The sequence below is a fragment of the Xenopus laevis genome, chromosome 5L (assembly GCF_017654675.1).
Source record: "Xenopus laevis strain J_2021 chromosome 5L, Xenopus_laevis_v10.1, whole genome shotgun sequence".
Taxonomy (NCBI): domain Eukaryota; kingdom Metazoa; phylum Chordata; class Amphibia; order Anura; family Pipidae; genus Xenopus; species Xenopus laevis.
Genome location: NC_054379.1, coordinates 8,511,761 through 8,526,128, shown reverse-complemented (window position 1 = coordinate 8,526,128; position 14,368 = coordinate 8,511,761). Strand labels below are relative to the sequence as shown.

The window sequence follows — 14,368 nt, the reverse complement described above, 5'->3', positions numbered from 1 at the left end:
GGGAATCCTACTCTTTACCTGTAAACAGAACATGCTAGAACACATATGCATCAGTTTATTTTTTCCATATTTGCTATTTATATTAAGAGCAATTACTTGTGTTTATACAGTTTAACGGTGTAATTACTGCCAGGGCCGTGCGACTTCACCACAGCAGAGAACACGCCGGGCGAAGGCCAACGTGGAAGTAAATAAAACAACATCTCATGAGGAAGTCACGTCGGAGACACCTGGGTAGAACAAAGTCACTGATGTTGCCTAATGAGGCACTAGTAATTAGGCTGGATTTAAACCTGTGTAATGATGTGGCTAAATTCTTCAGACCTTCGTAAAGAAATATATGATGATACAGAATATTTTCTGTGCAAATAGAATATATAAGAACCTTTCCAGGCTGATACTTGTTTTGCATACTGTATAAGGTGGTTGTTTCTTACCCATGAAATCCTAGAAGTCAACTTCAAAAACAAATGAAGGAACCCTTATAATAAATTCTAACAATACAATAATGCCACTGCCCTCTGACAGAACTAGATCTTAATCCACTTAATATGGATAACAGTTTAGGTGGCCATACACGGAGAGATCCACTCGTTTGGCATGAGCGGATCTCTCTCCGATATGCCCACCTTGCAGTGGGCAATATCGGGCTGATCCGATCGAGGGCCCTAGGGCCCAACGATCGGATCCTAGCGAACGGGAATGGGCGGTCGGATCGCGGGACCGCATCAACGAACAGATGCGGCCGCGATCCGACGGGATTTCTAGTTCCATCCGATCTCGATCGGGGAAGCCCGTCGGGCGCCCCCATACACGGGCCAATAAGCTGCCGACTCGGTCTGTCGGAATCTTTTATCGGCAGTGTATGGCCACCTTTAGTTCATTGATAGGCCATGTTTGAAAATTAAATATGCCCCGTGTTGGCCAATATATGAAGCACCGGAAGATCAAGAGGTGAAGAAGAGTTGTAGCTGCTGTTCAGATTATTTGAGACTCTATTAATGAAAAAATGGTCATTCCAAGTATGGCCACTTGTGCGGCATTATCTCATCTATGGCCTCCTTTATTACGTAGAACATTAAAGTCATTGAGGGGACACTCATCTCATCTACAGTATATGCAAAAGCAGAAGAAAACCTGGGAAGGAAGCCCAGTTTCCATAGAGTTATGACTTCCCATACCATATACTTTGATGTGCAAAAGCCAACAATTTCATCCCGTCGTAACCAATTCTTCCCGAGCAAGATACCATTCCTTGGGACTCACCTTTCTAGGGAAAGACATGAAGCACCAGCCCTGCCATTGAACCTGTGCTCCGCATGCGGAAATGTGACGTGATTCCCTGCTGGGGCAACGTATACAAACGATTCATATGGAAATGAAAGATCATAGTTTGCCTTTCTACACGGTCCCCCCTATTTCCTAATTCTTTCTCCAGTACCAAAAAGCACATACACTTACCTTTCACCTGGTAATTGCCCCCATTTTTTAACACCTCTACCCCCTCCCCATACCTACAGGATCAAACACCTCTTTACAGACACTTACGTTACTGGACTGAAGTCATGGGGCTCAGGTTAAAACACCCGTGTTAACTTTTTCCTTCCTTTGCAATTTTCAAAGCAACAATGCTCTTTCATTTGCATTCTGTATCCTGCTGGGAAGAGTTATTTGTAAATCTAATTGCTACTGAAAGCGGTATCTGGCTATTCTCTGCACGGCAGGTTCTGACTTCAGGTACCAATGAAACCATGTTGCAATAGTCAGCTGCTCTCCAGCCAGGAGTCCAATTCCCACAATGCTTCACTTGCTTCTGTGATTCTCCTTCTCTAGTTGGTTTATGATGGAACATGAAAGGCCTTGTGTGAATTGAAGTCTGGGCTGCAGGTAGCTGACCACTGAAACTTTGTTTTGATTTAGTCAGTACCTGCAGTGCAAAGAACATTCACACATACAGTAGTATCAGAATACAGCTAGCCTACTGGTGGGTTTTGGAGTATGGGTGAGATCTGGAGAACCCTGCAGCCAGCCATTTATTTTCTTTGCACTTTGCATCTTGCCGTAAGCTTCTGTGCTTTGTTTCGGAGGACTGAGATCTATGGCTTCTCCATTGCATCAGCATTGTATTGGTAAGGGGTGGGAAGAAGCCATAAAGGTGTTTACGGTCATGCCCCCTACCTTGCACATCATTTAGAGGAGCAAGGTTCAGAAGGTTCAGCATGCACAAGGCCCTGTCCTTAAGGAAGGTTGGTTCAGGCTGGCATCCTCACATCAGTTGTGGGTGAGTTTGGGTCAAAGTTTCCTTTCCACCCACCCCACTTGAGATTTTACAATGCACCACTTCCTCCTCTGGCCGTCTGTATTTATAGACTTGCGCCTGCTCTGCCCCACCCCTTTGGTGATGTCAGACGGCTCTCCGGGTCAGGTTTCGTGCAGGTTAGGGTTGACTTTCTGTTGACCCACACATAACTACTACTCATTAGTGATCTGACCCTTTTCGCTTTGCTGAAAAATCACGTAACAGCGAAAATTCACTGAAATGTATTAAAGTCTATGGGTGTCAATTTTTTTTGACGCACATTTTTTTTCTCCCGTTAGGTCGATGGGCGTCATTTTGCGGCAAAACTTGGCCAAAAATTGAGCTCATCACTACTACTCATACTGCTCTCTGCAGAAAGTGCTGGACCTCTAATCCAGCGTTAGTTCTCTAAGGGTAAGGGGTCTGCTCTTGCACATGTGCCCCCAGGGTATGTTAATGAGCCCTCATATGTCTTCATGACAAGAACACGCTATGATATTGTAATATCTAGAACCCCTTAATGAATCGATATTTACAAATATGCTACTGGGCGGCCCCTGCCTGTACAGTAAAGTCTGAGCATTGCTGAATGTATTGCTGATGTGGCCCACAGATTGCATTCACTAAAACAGCCATAATTCCTTAGCACGTTATAAAGCCAATTTGCTAAATTGGGCCATAACAAGCCCTTTATATCCCTGACACCTCCTGACTTTGAAGTCAGACATGACCAACAATTTAACCGCTTCATGCGGAACAGCCACATTGTATAGTGCTACAGCCAGTGTAAAAACAAGAACACTAAAAGCCCCCGGGAAGCCGGAGCCCGAGGAGGAAGGTGTGTGGTGCCCTTTAAGAAAATTACCTGTCCCTGCCGGATTCAGTTGCACTGAACTCACAAATCAAACCCAAGGGAAGGGAAACCTTTGTCCAGGATTACCTCCTACTTTGAGAAATCTCGGTGTGATGGGCCTGAGCCTGTATTTCAATCACACCGCGTGGTATAAATGATCACCCTCACTGTATCACATGCCATGAGGACAGATGGTCTCCTTCCCGCTCTCTACTAATGATGCTCTTCATTATGAAGGGTAATGTAACTCCACACTAAAGCTTGCGGGGACCTGCACAAGTATGAATTGGTCTAGACTCGGCAAGGCCATGGATCAGTAATTCAATTCGATTTCAAAGGCAAGAATCTACACTTACAGAAAGTGAATACAATACCTTCCTATGCCCTCCCCTCCTTGCCGCACTCATAAAACAAACCTCCAGAGGTTTACACCTCAATGCATGATGGAGCAACAACAAAGTGAAACTGCTGCCATAAACCACAGAGTGCTTAGCATAGCAAAAGGTCAATTGGAAGCAACTTAAACACTCAGCGGCTTCCTGTCATGAGAACAACATTCATCTTCTAATTTTATCCAAGAAAACAATTGTAGGGTTTGCCAAATTCATTCTACAGGTTATGTGCTGTGAAAACCTTGTGCCAGCCATTGCTTCTTGGGTTCCGTGGCGTTATTCAGCACTGGCGTATCACTCTCACTCTGAGACTCCATTGTTATGGAAAGAGTCTGGAATCCCCTCACTCATGTTCAGCAAGAAGTTGTCTTTCAGTCAGGGAACAAATGCCTTATCATCTAAGTGGGCAAAGTCCCAAAATTGGCGAAACTGCTGCACAATTTGGGTCTTTTTACAATGTCGGTCCACTGCAACACTTGCACGCTATTATGTTGGCTCAAACACGTGCACAGGTACAGAGGGAAATCTAGACTTCAAGGGTGGTCAAAGTAGGGTGTTCCTTGTGCCTACAGTAGTAGTGATGTTCGCCATGTCCTACAAAATCAGTTCTTGCTGCTACAGTTTAGGTGTTGCAGGTACTACAAGACTGCCACTAGAGTAGCATGGTGAAGATAAGCTGTGTTTCATTTTATTTTTTTGTGGGTGTAATTTTATGTCCCCCTGTGCTTTACACCACTAGGAATCTTGATGGATCTGAAAGATAAATCTTTGATTCATAGCATATTCCACAGATTATACCCCCCATGTGCCATAGGCCTTACAATCTCAGGTCCCTATCATATGACACACACTAGGGTCCATTCCATTAGTCAGTTAACCTTCCTGTCGTTTTTGGAGTAAGGGGGGGGGGCAGGCATATACAATTCCACACTAGACGGGACCGTAAAGCAGGATAATCTAGGTAGGAGACTTAAAACAATGAAAATCAGGGCTCCAGTTACTTCTACTTGGAGAAAAACAGGTCATCATGGCTCTGCTATATCAATCTGAAATCATGAAGTTGGCTTAGTAGAGCACAGTTATGTAGTGGCCACCAGTAGCCTCCAAAAAGATTTTACCTCATGCTGCCCATACATGTACCAAGTGATTCTTGGTCAGTTGGGGATTTGGGCAGGTTTGAAAATTTCATCTGCCAATGCACCATGTTGGCTGGCAGGTCATGAAGTGCAGAGGAACCACATCTTCTATTCACTTATGGCTGTTCCGTTGTTCATGTACTTTGTAGCCTTCATGGGTGTAATGGTGGGCACACTACCATTTGGCTGATAAATCAGATTGGCCTGTGAATGGCAGTCTTCAGTTTTTGGAGCTAAGCCATGGACTTATGACAAAATAACAGTGCAGGCATTCAGTGCTCACATTAGTCAGGCGCATGAGATGTATGATAAGTACTACACCTGTGTGCACTAGCATCTTAAAGCATCACTTCTATGTATTCTACTGGTAGTTGTAGCCCTACTATGGCCACAGCAGTGATGTGCAGGTCAATAAAAAAGGCAACCCACACCTGACCCTAAACCGTCCCTTCACCATCCACACCCGACCCTAACCTGGCAGGCCTCCATATTTATAGATCTGTGCCCTCCCTGCAATGATGTCATGAAGGGTGCAAGGTGCAAATAAATATGCTGACTGATGGGAGAAGCCGGCATAGTATGGTCGGGGCAGGGAGAGCAGAAGGAAGAGCTTTACCCGAGCTTGCCCAAGACCCAGCAAACTCATGTGGAAGTCGGTCCAAACCCATGGGTCTCGCGGATTTCAGGTCGGCCCACACATCACTAGTTCACATTGTCTGACAACCTTTCCTTTATTGTCCCGCCATAGAGGGATTTGATAACACTAGAATTGTGGTTTGCTAAAAAATAACTGGTGTTCGATATATTCTTCCATAGCCACATGCTTATTGCCTGTACATAAGAGCCTGCACTCTTGGCTTGCTATGCTCTGCCCCATTTCTGGTTTATTGTTAGGGGACTACAGACTATAGGAGAGCTTGGTAGGCTGTGGCATGGTATATTCAGATTTAATATTCCCATTACAGAAATACATAGAAAAAATAAGTGCTGGCAGCCATGTTGTGACACTAAGAAAAATGGCACAGCTTTTGTTCATTATGTGAATACCTGTTACAGAAAATGGCCGCCCACACCAGGAACGCCTTCCCAGTGCGGGTAGAATATCCCTTGCAGGAGAGTATGGGTTTTATTGCTATTTGCCCCCAATGTTTTGGGGTTTGGGTTACGTGGGGATCTCCCTCCCTCTCTATAACTAATGGGAATCACCAAATGAGCATTTCTATAAGTGCCCTACTTATTTATCTATAGTTAATGGTGCACTAGGGCAGCTTTTACTCCTTTTGGCACTGCAGTCTCTTCTCTTGCACTAAACAATAGGCGCCATTGTATCCGGAGTACAGGCATTTAGTTGGGAACACAGAACCCTCAGACAGGCAGCAAAGGAAGAGGTGGAAAAGAATAATAATCCTTATCAAATCCGTCTAATGTGATAATGTGAAACAGGTTTCCACTGCAGACAGTGCTGAGCCGGAGATCCCCCAGATGTCATATCTGAAGCTCCGCTCCCCTCGTGTTCCTGGCACCATTTGGATGTGGGGGAGCACACAATCCTGCCCGAGAGCAGTTAGCCGTGGCGGGGACTGTGTGCACTCAGCCCAGGTTACTTTTCCATTCACGCCAAGTTCAGATTTCAGTGAGAAAATGTAAAGTTTTGGGATAAACAAGTCGAACAAAGGAAAGGGACTTTCAGCGTGGCAGACGGCTTTCCAAGGTGTTATCATGAAAGGATGTTTTTCAGGCATCTGCTGAAACCTTAGATGTGAGGTCCTGCCCAGAAGCCCAAGGCCTTCGTCTAATAAATGAGAGTGTGACAAAGCAGACGAGCAGGACAAAGCTGTGCCGTGCCACTTAAAGGAGAACAAAGATGGAGAAACTCTAGAGGGTGCCGATTTGTTGGGCAAATCACTAGCCTTCTGTCAGGATCAGTGTGCCTCTTCTTTAAAATACCCACCAGCCCAGGTCCTTTCTTCTATAGCGCTACACCACCATGTTGGATATTTTGCCCAAGCATCCCTGTCACCCGCAGCTACACATAGACCCTGTGATAGCAGGAAAAGGGGACAAACTGGACAAGGGTGGCCTGAACCAGGATCTATGGTTTTAGAGGGGTCATGCGTCATGGCTTCCCCTCTACTTCCACCACTGATGCTGTATAGCAGTGATCCCCAGGGCTGCCATCAGAAATCACAGGGGTCCCGCACAACAACATTTTCTAGGCCCCCCTCAGCACCCCTCCCTCAGTATGAAGGCCACACAAGACACAGGCATTAAAACATTAAGTGCCCCCATACAAGTTAAAAAAAAAACTTTGGTGCCCAGGCCCCTCCTACATTGGTGGCCAGGGCCCCTACGAGTTATTTAAAAAAAAAAAAAAATTGGCCTGGGCCCCTACAAGTTTTTTTTTAAAAAAAAACAACAATTAGCCAGGACCACCACACATTTAAAAAAAAAAAAAAACAATTAGCCAGGGCCCCCACACGTACCTTAGCCAGGGAGTTCAGATGCCGGTATCTTCAATTTCTTGTGCTCTGATTCGCCAGTAAAATGTAAGTCCTGGTAAAGCCGCATGGTGATTGGATAAAGTAGAGGGGAGGTTCAAACTTCTCCCAACCAATCCGAATGTGGCTTTACCGGGACTTACATTTCATGGCGAATCAGAGCACAAGAAGCAGTCATTGGAGCTCCACCCAGCCCTTCCGAAGTCTGCAGCTCACTGAAGTAAGTGCAGCACGGCCCGGCCCCCCTTAACTCCCCAAACCATCCGGGCCCCCCTTAACTCCCCAAACCACCCGGGCATGGGACAACAGTCCCCCCCTGATGGTAGCCCTGGTCATCCCCAACCAGTAGCTTATGAGTAACATGTTGCTCACCATCCCTTGGATGTTGCTCCCAGTGGCCTCAAAGCAGGAGCTTATTTTTGAATTCCAGGCTTTGAGGCAAGTTTTGGTTTCATAAAAAACAGGTGCGCTGTCAACTGAAGCTTCATTGTAGGTTGACAATCCACATAGGGGCTACTAAATGGCCAATCACAGCCCTTATTTGGCACCCAGAAACATTTTTCATGCTTGTGTTGCTCCCCAACTCTTTTTACTTCTAAAGGTTGGGGATCTCTGCTGTAGAAGAACGTATCCCAAGCTGGTCTGATCTTTATGGAAGAGGCACAGTGGCCCGGCCAGTAGATTAGTGTTTTTTCTTATTGGAAGAGTATCCAACAAACTGCCACCCCCTGTGCCATTTTCTTTTGTTGACAGTTTTCAAAGACCTTCTGAATGGATCATCGTATGGAAACCAGATCTCTTATTTTCCATAAAGCTACAAATCACTATTTAAAGTCTGTTTAGGAAATAAATGGGGTCATTAAAAATTGGTACATTGTGTTCTGATGGTTTTTTTGCTTTCATGGCAAATGAGATTCTCCCAAAGAAGAAAATGGTTTCCATATGTATCGCTACATTTGCTCTGAGAGGGAATGGTGCTTTAATAGCAAGAGCGGAGCAGCCTGAGAATGTTCTGGGATAGAAAATGGAAAGGCTCTAACACGCGCACGGTTTATTAACACTCCCCCGTATAGACAATAACTAGGTATATAAAGTTTCTCGTTTAAGCAGACATTGGTTTAATCTAGTCATATCTCCCTCTATTTTAGTCCATGTAAATGCTGTCTCTAGCATGCCCTCTAGTTGGGCCCCACCATCTCCAGGGGCCACCAACAACAGCATAAGAACGCCTGCCGACATGCTACCCCTGGCTGTTGCTGCTGCCCACCATGTTCTATATACAAGGACAAGCAAAGCCATTTAAACAAAATATGGAGCCTAAGGCAAAAGTGAAGCCCCCAAAAAATGCACCAAGCCTTGCACCTTGCTGAGAAATGTTAGGCTAGTCCCACTTTGGCAATTCATTTAGCCACACTAATCCACGCCAGTATAATGACTATAAAAAATGGACAACGAATATATTAACCACAGACATGGCAGTGTAATCATGACAGAAACTGCAAAATGAACATATTAACCCCTGACATGCCAGTATAATCACTACAGAAAAGATATAATCTGCATATTAATCCCAGACAAGCCCGTATAAGAACTAAAGTAAATGAATAACAAGCACCGTGACCCCAGACATGCCAGTATAATCACTACAGAAAATAGATAAGCATATTAACCCCAGACATGCCAGTATAATCACTACAGAAAATAGATAAGCATATTAACCCCAGACATGCCAGTATAATCACTACAGAAAATAGATAAGCATATTAACCCCAGACATGCCAGTATAATCACTACAGAAAATAGATAAGCATATTAACCCCAGACATGCCAGTATAATCACTACAGAAAATAGATAAGCATATTAACCCCAGACATGCCAGTATAATCACTACAGAAAATAGATAAGCATATTAACCCCAGACATGCCAGTATAATCACTACAGAAAATAGATAAGCATATTAACCCCAGACATGCCAGTATAATCACTACAGAAAATAGATAAGCATATTAACCCCAGACAAGCCAGTATAATCACTACAGAAAATGTATACTGAGCATATTAACCCAGCATGACAATATAATAACTACATAAAGTGGATAATGAGCATATTAAACCAAGACATCCCAAAAAAAAGATCACTGCAGAAAACGATAGATGTTTTTTTTTTTGCAGAGGCACTACTTCAGAGGACCACAAAGGAATCTTAAATCAGTAATGTGTTTTTGCATTTATATCCCCTTTAAATACACCCTATGATAGGCTGTGAGCTCTTAAGGGCTGTGCTGGCTAGAACGCCTATGTCATTTTTTCAATTTTATTTCTATATTAGAGATAGAGTCTGAATTTAATTAAACCGTTTAATTGTACTTCAGTTAGTGGCTCTAATATTTCCCACATTTCTGCTTAATGACACCGGGGCCCCTCTGTGCTGTGAGTAAACACTGGAAAACATGAGACTTTCACACGGGTGTCTGTAACTCATTTGTAGCTGGTATAAAGTTCTAATGGCAGCTATTAACTAATTACTAATCTGAGTTTGCTGGCGAAGCTCTGGACAATTTTATAATGTAACCCCTGAGACAGTCCTTCTGGGGCCATTCCTCCTCTAGTAAATTAGTTAGAAATACTGGAACTGAAGGTTAAACTATTCCTCCTCTAGTAAATTAGTTAGAAACACTGGAACTGAAGGTTAAACTATTCCTCTTCTAGTAAATTAGTTAGAAATACTGGAACTGAAGGTTAAACTATTCCTCCACTAGTAAATTAGTTAGTAATACTGGAACTGAAGGTTAAACTATTCCTCTTCTAGTAAATTAGTTAGAAACACTGGAACTGAAGGTTAAACTATTCCTCCTCTAGTAAATTAGTCAGAAATACTGGAACTGAAGGTTAAACTATTCCTCCTCTAGTAAATTAGTTAGAAACACTGGAACTGAAGGTTAAACTATTCCTCCTCTAGTAAATTAGTTAGAAACACTGGAACTGAAGGTTAAACTATTCCTCCTCTAGTAAATTAGTCAGAAATACTGGAACTGAATGTTAAACTATTCCTCCTCTAGTAAATTAGTTAGAAATACTGGAACTGAAGGTTAAACTATTCCTCCTCTAGTAAATTAGTCAGAAATACTGGAACTGAAGGTTAAACTATTCCTCCTCTAGTAAATTAGTCAGAAATACTGGAACTGAATGTTAAACTATTCCTCCTCTAGTTAATTAGTTAGAAATACTGGAACTGAAGGTTAAACTATTCCTCCTCTAGTAAATTAGTTAGAAACACTGGAACTGAAGGTTAAACTATTCCTCCTCTAGTAAATTAGTTAGAAACACTGGAACTGAAGGTTAAACTATTCCTCCTCTAGTAAATTAGTCAGAAATACTGGAACTGAAGGTTAAACTATTCCTCCTCTAGTAAATTAGTTAGAAACACTGGAACTGAAGGTTAAACTATTCCTCCTCTAGTAAATTAGTCAGAAATACTGGAACTGAAGGTTAAACTATTCCTCCTCTAGTAAATTAGTTAGAAACACTGGAACTGAAGGTTAAACTATTCCTCCTCTAGTAAATTAGTCAGAAATACTGGAACTGAAGGTTAAACTATTCCTCCTCTAGTAAATTAGTTAGAAATACTGGAACTGAAGGTTAAACTATTCCTCCTCTAGTAAATTAGTCAGAAACACTGGAACTGAAGGTTAAACTATTCCTCCTCTAGTAAATTAGTTAGAAACACTGGAACTGAAGGTTAAACTATTCCTCCTCTAGTAAATTAGTCAGAAATACTGGAACTGAAGGTTAAACTATTCCTCCTCTAGTAAATTAGTCAGAAATACTGGAACTGAATGTTAAACTATTCCTCCTCTAGTTAATTAGTTAGAAATACTGGAACTGAAGGTTAAACTATTCCTCCTCTAGTAAATTAGTTAGAAACACTGGAACTGAAGGTTAAACTATTCCTCCTCTAGTAAATTAGTTAGAAACACTGGAACTGAAGGTTAAACTATTCCTCCTCTAGTAAATTAGTCAGAAATACTGGAACTGAATGTTAAACTATTCCTCCTCTAGTAAATTAGTTAGAAATACTGGAACTGAAGGTTAAACTATTCCTCCTCTAGTAAATTAGTTAGAAATACTGGAACTGAAGGTTAAACTATTCCTCCTCTAGTAAATTAGTCAGAAATACTGGAACTGAAGGTTAAACTATTCCTCCTCTAGTAAATTAGTCAGAAATACTGGAACTGAAGGTTAAACTATTCCTCCTCTAGTAAATTAGTCAGAAATACTGGAACTGAATGTTAAACTATTCCTCCTCTAGTAAATTAGTTAGAAATACTGGAACTGAAGGTTAAACTATTCCTCCTCTAGTAAATTAGTCAGAAACACTGGAACTGAAGATTAAACTATTCCTCCTCTAGTAAATTAGTCAGAAATACTGGAACTGAATGTTAAACTATTCCTCTTCTAGTAAATTAGTCAGAAACACTGGAACTGAAGGTTAAACTATTCCTCCTCTAGTAAATTAGTTAGAAACACTGGAACTGAAGGTTAAACTATTCCTCTTCTAGTAAATTAGTCAGAAACACTGGAACTGAAGGTTAAACTATTCCTCCTCTAGTAAATTAGTCAGAAATACTGGAACTGAAGGTTAAACTATTCCTCCTCTAGTAAATTAGTTAGAAATACTGGAACTGAAGGTTAAACTATTCCTCCTCTAGTAAATTAGTCAGAAATACTGGAACTGAAGGTTAAACTATTCCTCCTCTAGTAAATTAGTCAGAAATACTGGGAACTGAAGGTTAAACTATTCCTCCTCTAGTAAATTAGTTAGAAATACTGGAACTGAAGGTTAAACTATTCCTCCTCTAGTAAATTAGTCAGAAACACTGGAACTGAAGGTTAAACTATTCCTCCTCTAGTAAATTAGTTAGAAACACTGGAACTGAAGGTTAAACTATTCCTCCTCTAGTAAATTAGTCAGAAATACTGGAACTGAAGGTTAAACTATTCCTCCTCTAGTAAATTAGTCAGAAATACTGGAACTGAAGGTTAAACTATTCCTCCTCTAGTAAATTAGTTAGAAATACTGGAACTGAAGGTTAAACTATTCCTCCTCTAGTAAATTAGTCAGAAACACTGGAACTGAAGGTTAAACTATTCCTCCTCTAGTAAATTAGTTAGAAACACTGGAACTGAAGGTTAAACTATTCCTCCTCTAGTAAATTAGTCCCAATTAATGAAAGTCGCAGTAAACGTATTAAGTCCCAATTTCATATTGTACAGAAAAATCGGAGCAGAGGAAATGATTTGCTCTAATTCTTCCTTCTAGTGCTTCAGCATCTATATCATGAACTCATCCTATTGGTACAGGTATGGGTTCAGTTATCGGGAAACCCGTTATCCAGAAAGCTCTGAATTACAGAAAAGTCATCTCCCATAGACCCGATTTTATCTGAATAATTTTTAAAAAATAAATTTACTGTGTAATAATAAAACAGTCGCTTGTCCCCGCATGTTTGTTTGTTTTTCTTTTGGTTTGTCACTATGATTCATTGTTGACTTTTATGACACGCATACATGTATCTATTTGTTAATCTGCTCATTACCATGGACCTCTGGTAGGCCCAAATGTTTTCATGTTTATACATGTTTGACTTGCAATAAAAACAATTTAAAAAAAAAAAAAAAAACAGTCGCTTGTACTTGATCCCAACTAAGATATAATTAATTCTTATTGGAGGCAAAACCAGCCTATTGGGTTTATTTCATGTTTATATGATTTTCTATTAGACTAATGGTATGAAGATCCAAATTATGGAAAGATCCCTTAAACCGAAAACCCCAGGTCCTGAGCATTCTGGTTTACAAGTCCCATACATGTAATAACCTCTAATAATAAAACAGTCGCTTGTACTTGATCCCAACTAAGATATAATTAATCCTTATTGGAGGCAAAACCAGCCTATTGGGTTTATTTAATGTTTATATGATTTTCTAGTAGACTTAAGGCATGAAGATCCAAATAACTAAAGATCTGTTATCCGTAAAACCCCAGGTCCCGAGCATTTTGGATAAAAGGTCAAATACCGTCCTTTTTTTTTTTTTTTTTTTTTTTGCATAGTGGCCACCTTCCCTCCATGGCCAATGACCAAAAGACTCCTACTATGACCTTCCCCTTAAAAAGCCACGTAATTGAAGGATCAACAACCTCCAATATGAAGAGCCAGGGAAAACAGACCTCATGATAATCCCATCTATATTCCACAACAACTCAAAAACCCTTTTTAGTCTAGAAGCCGGCCACTGCCAAATAACAAATAAAAGCAGGCTGTAAACAAGAAGATGTGGAGAAATGAAAGCAGGTCATCAAGGGAATCCAAGACTTCTCTAACCCAGAGCAGAGAGAGAGAGAGAGAGAGAGAGAGAGAGAGAGAGAGAGAGAGAGAGAGAGAGAGAGAGAGAGAAAGAGAGAGAGAAAGAGAGAGAAAGAGAGAGAGAGAGAGAGAGAGAAAGAGAATGCTTCAACCTTAGATCTCAGTAGAGAAGATGCCAATAAATGGAAATGTCCCTCTCCAACGCCTCTCCTCTCTAAACGGCTAAAAGAATGATGGGATGTAGAACCCAAATTGCCTGATTTCCCCGTGGCATAATTCAGTTACACATATCACATAACCCTCTTTCCTTCTCTCTCTCTCTCCAAATAAACGGGGACAATTCTGGCCATTTTCCTTCAATAGATTCGCTCTAATTGGAAAGCCCCGGGATGGAGCAGTATAAATATTAGGCAGTCTATGACATATGGCTGCCTTTCCTTCCTGCATTGGCAGCAACTTTAGTATTTTTGAATTAATCCTGATTGGAACGTTGTGCTCCCTCCAGTGATCCCGGCTTCTTAAAAGACCTTGATGCTCCAGCTCTGTTATATACACGTTTGTTATATATAGATTTTGAATAGATTTAAGCTACTCTGTGCCCCTTATACCTGTCGGCTGCCATAACAATTAGGCAGTCCCGCCCACTACTTGAGTCCCTGACTTAACATGACCTGATCCTAAACACAAATGCCTCCCAATTAAGATGTCATCGAAGCACCAATGCTCTCTCACTCAGGCTTGTTTTGAAGGTTTAGATCTTCATGCATTAGTAAGTACGGTTTAAAATCCATGGTTCAGCCACTTCCGCATATTCTTTACCCAA

At 41.5% G+C, this 14,368-nt stretch overlaps 1 protein-coding gene across 1 annotated transcript in view; it reads right to left on the bottom strand.

The window, feature by feature from the left end:
- The window catches only part of LOC108716087 (thyroid adenoma-associated protein homolog), a 285,703-nt gene that overhangs the window by 17,896 nt on the left and 253,439 nt on the right, over positions 1-14,368 (bottom strand). The window lies entirely within an intron of this gene.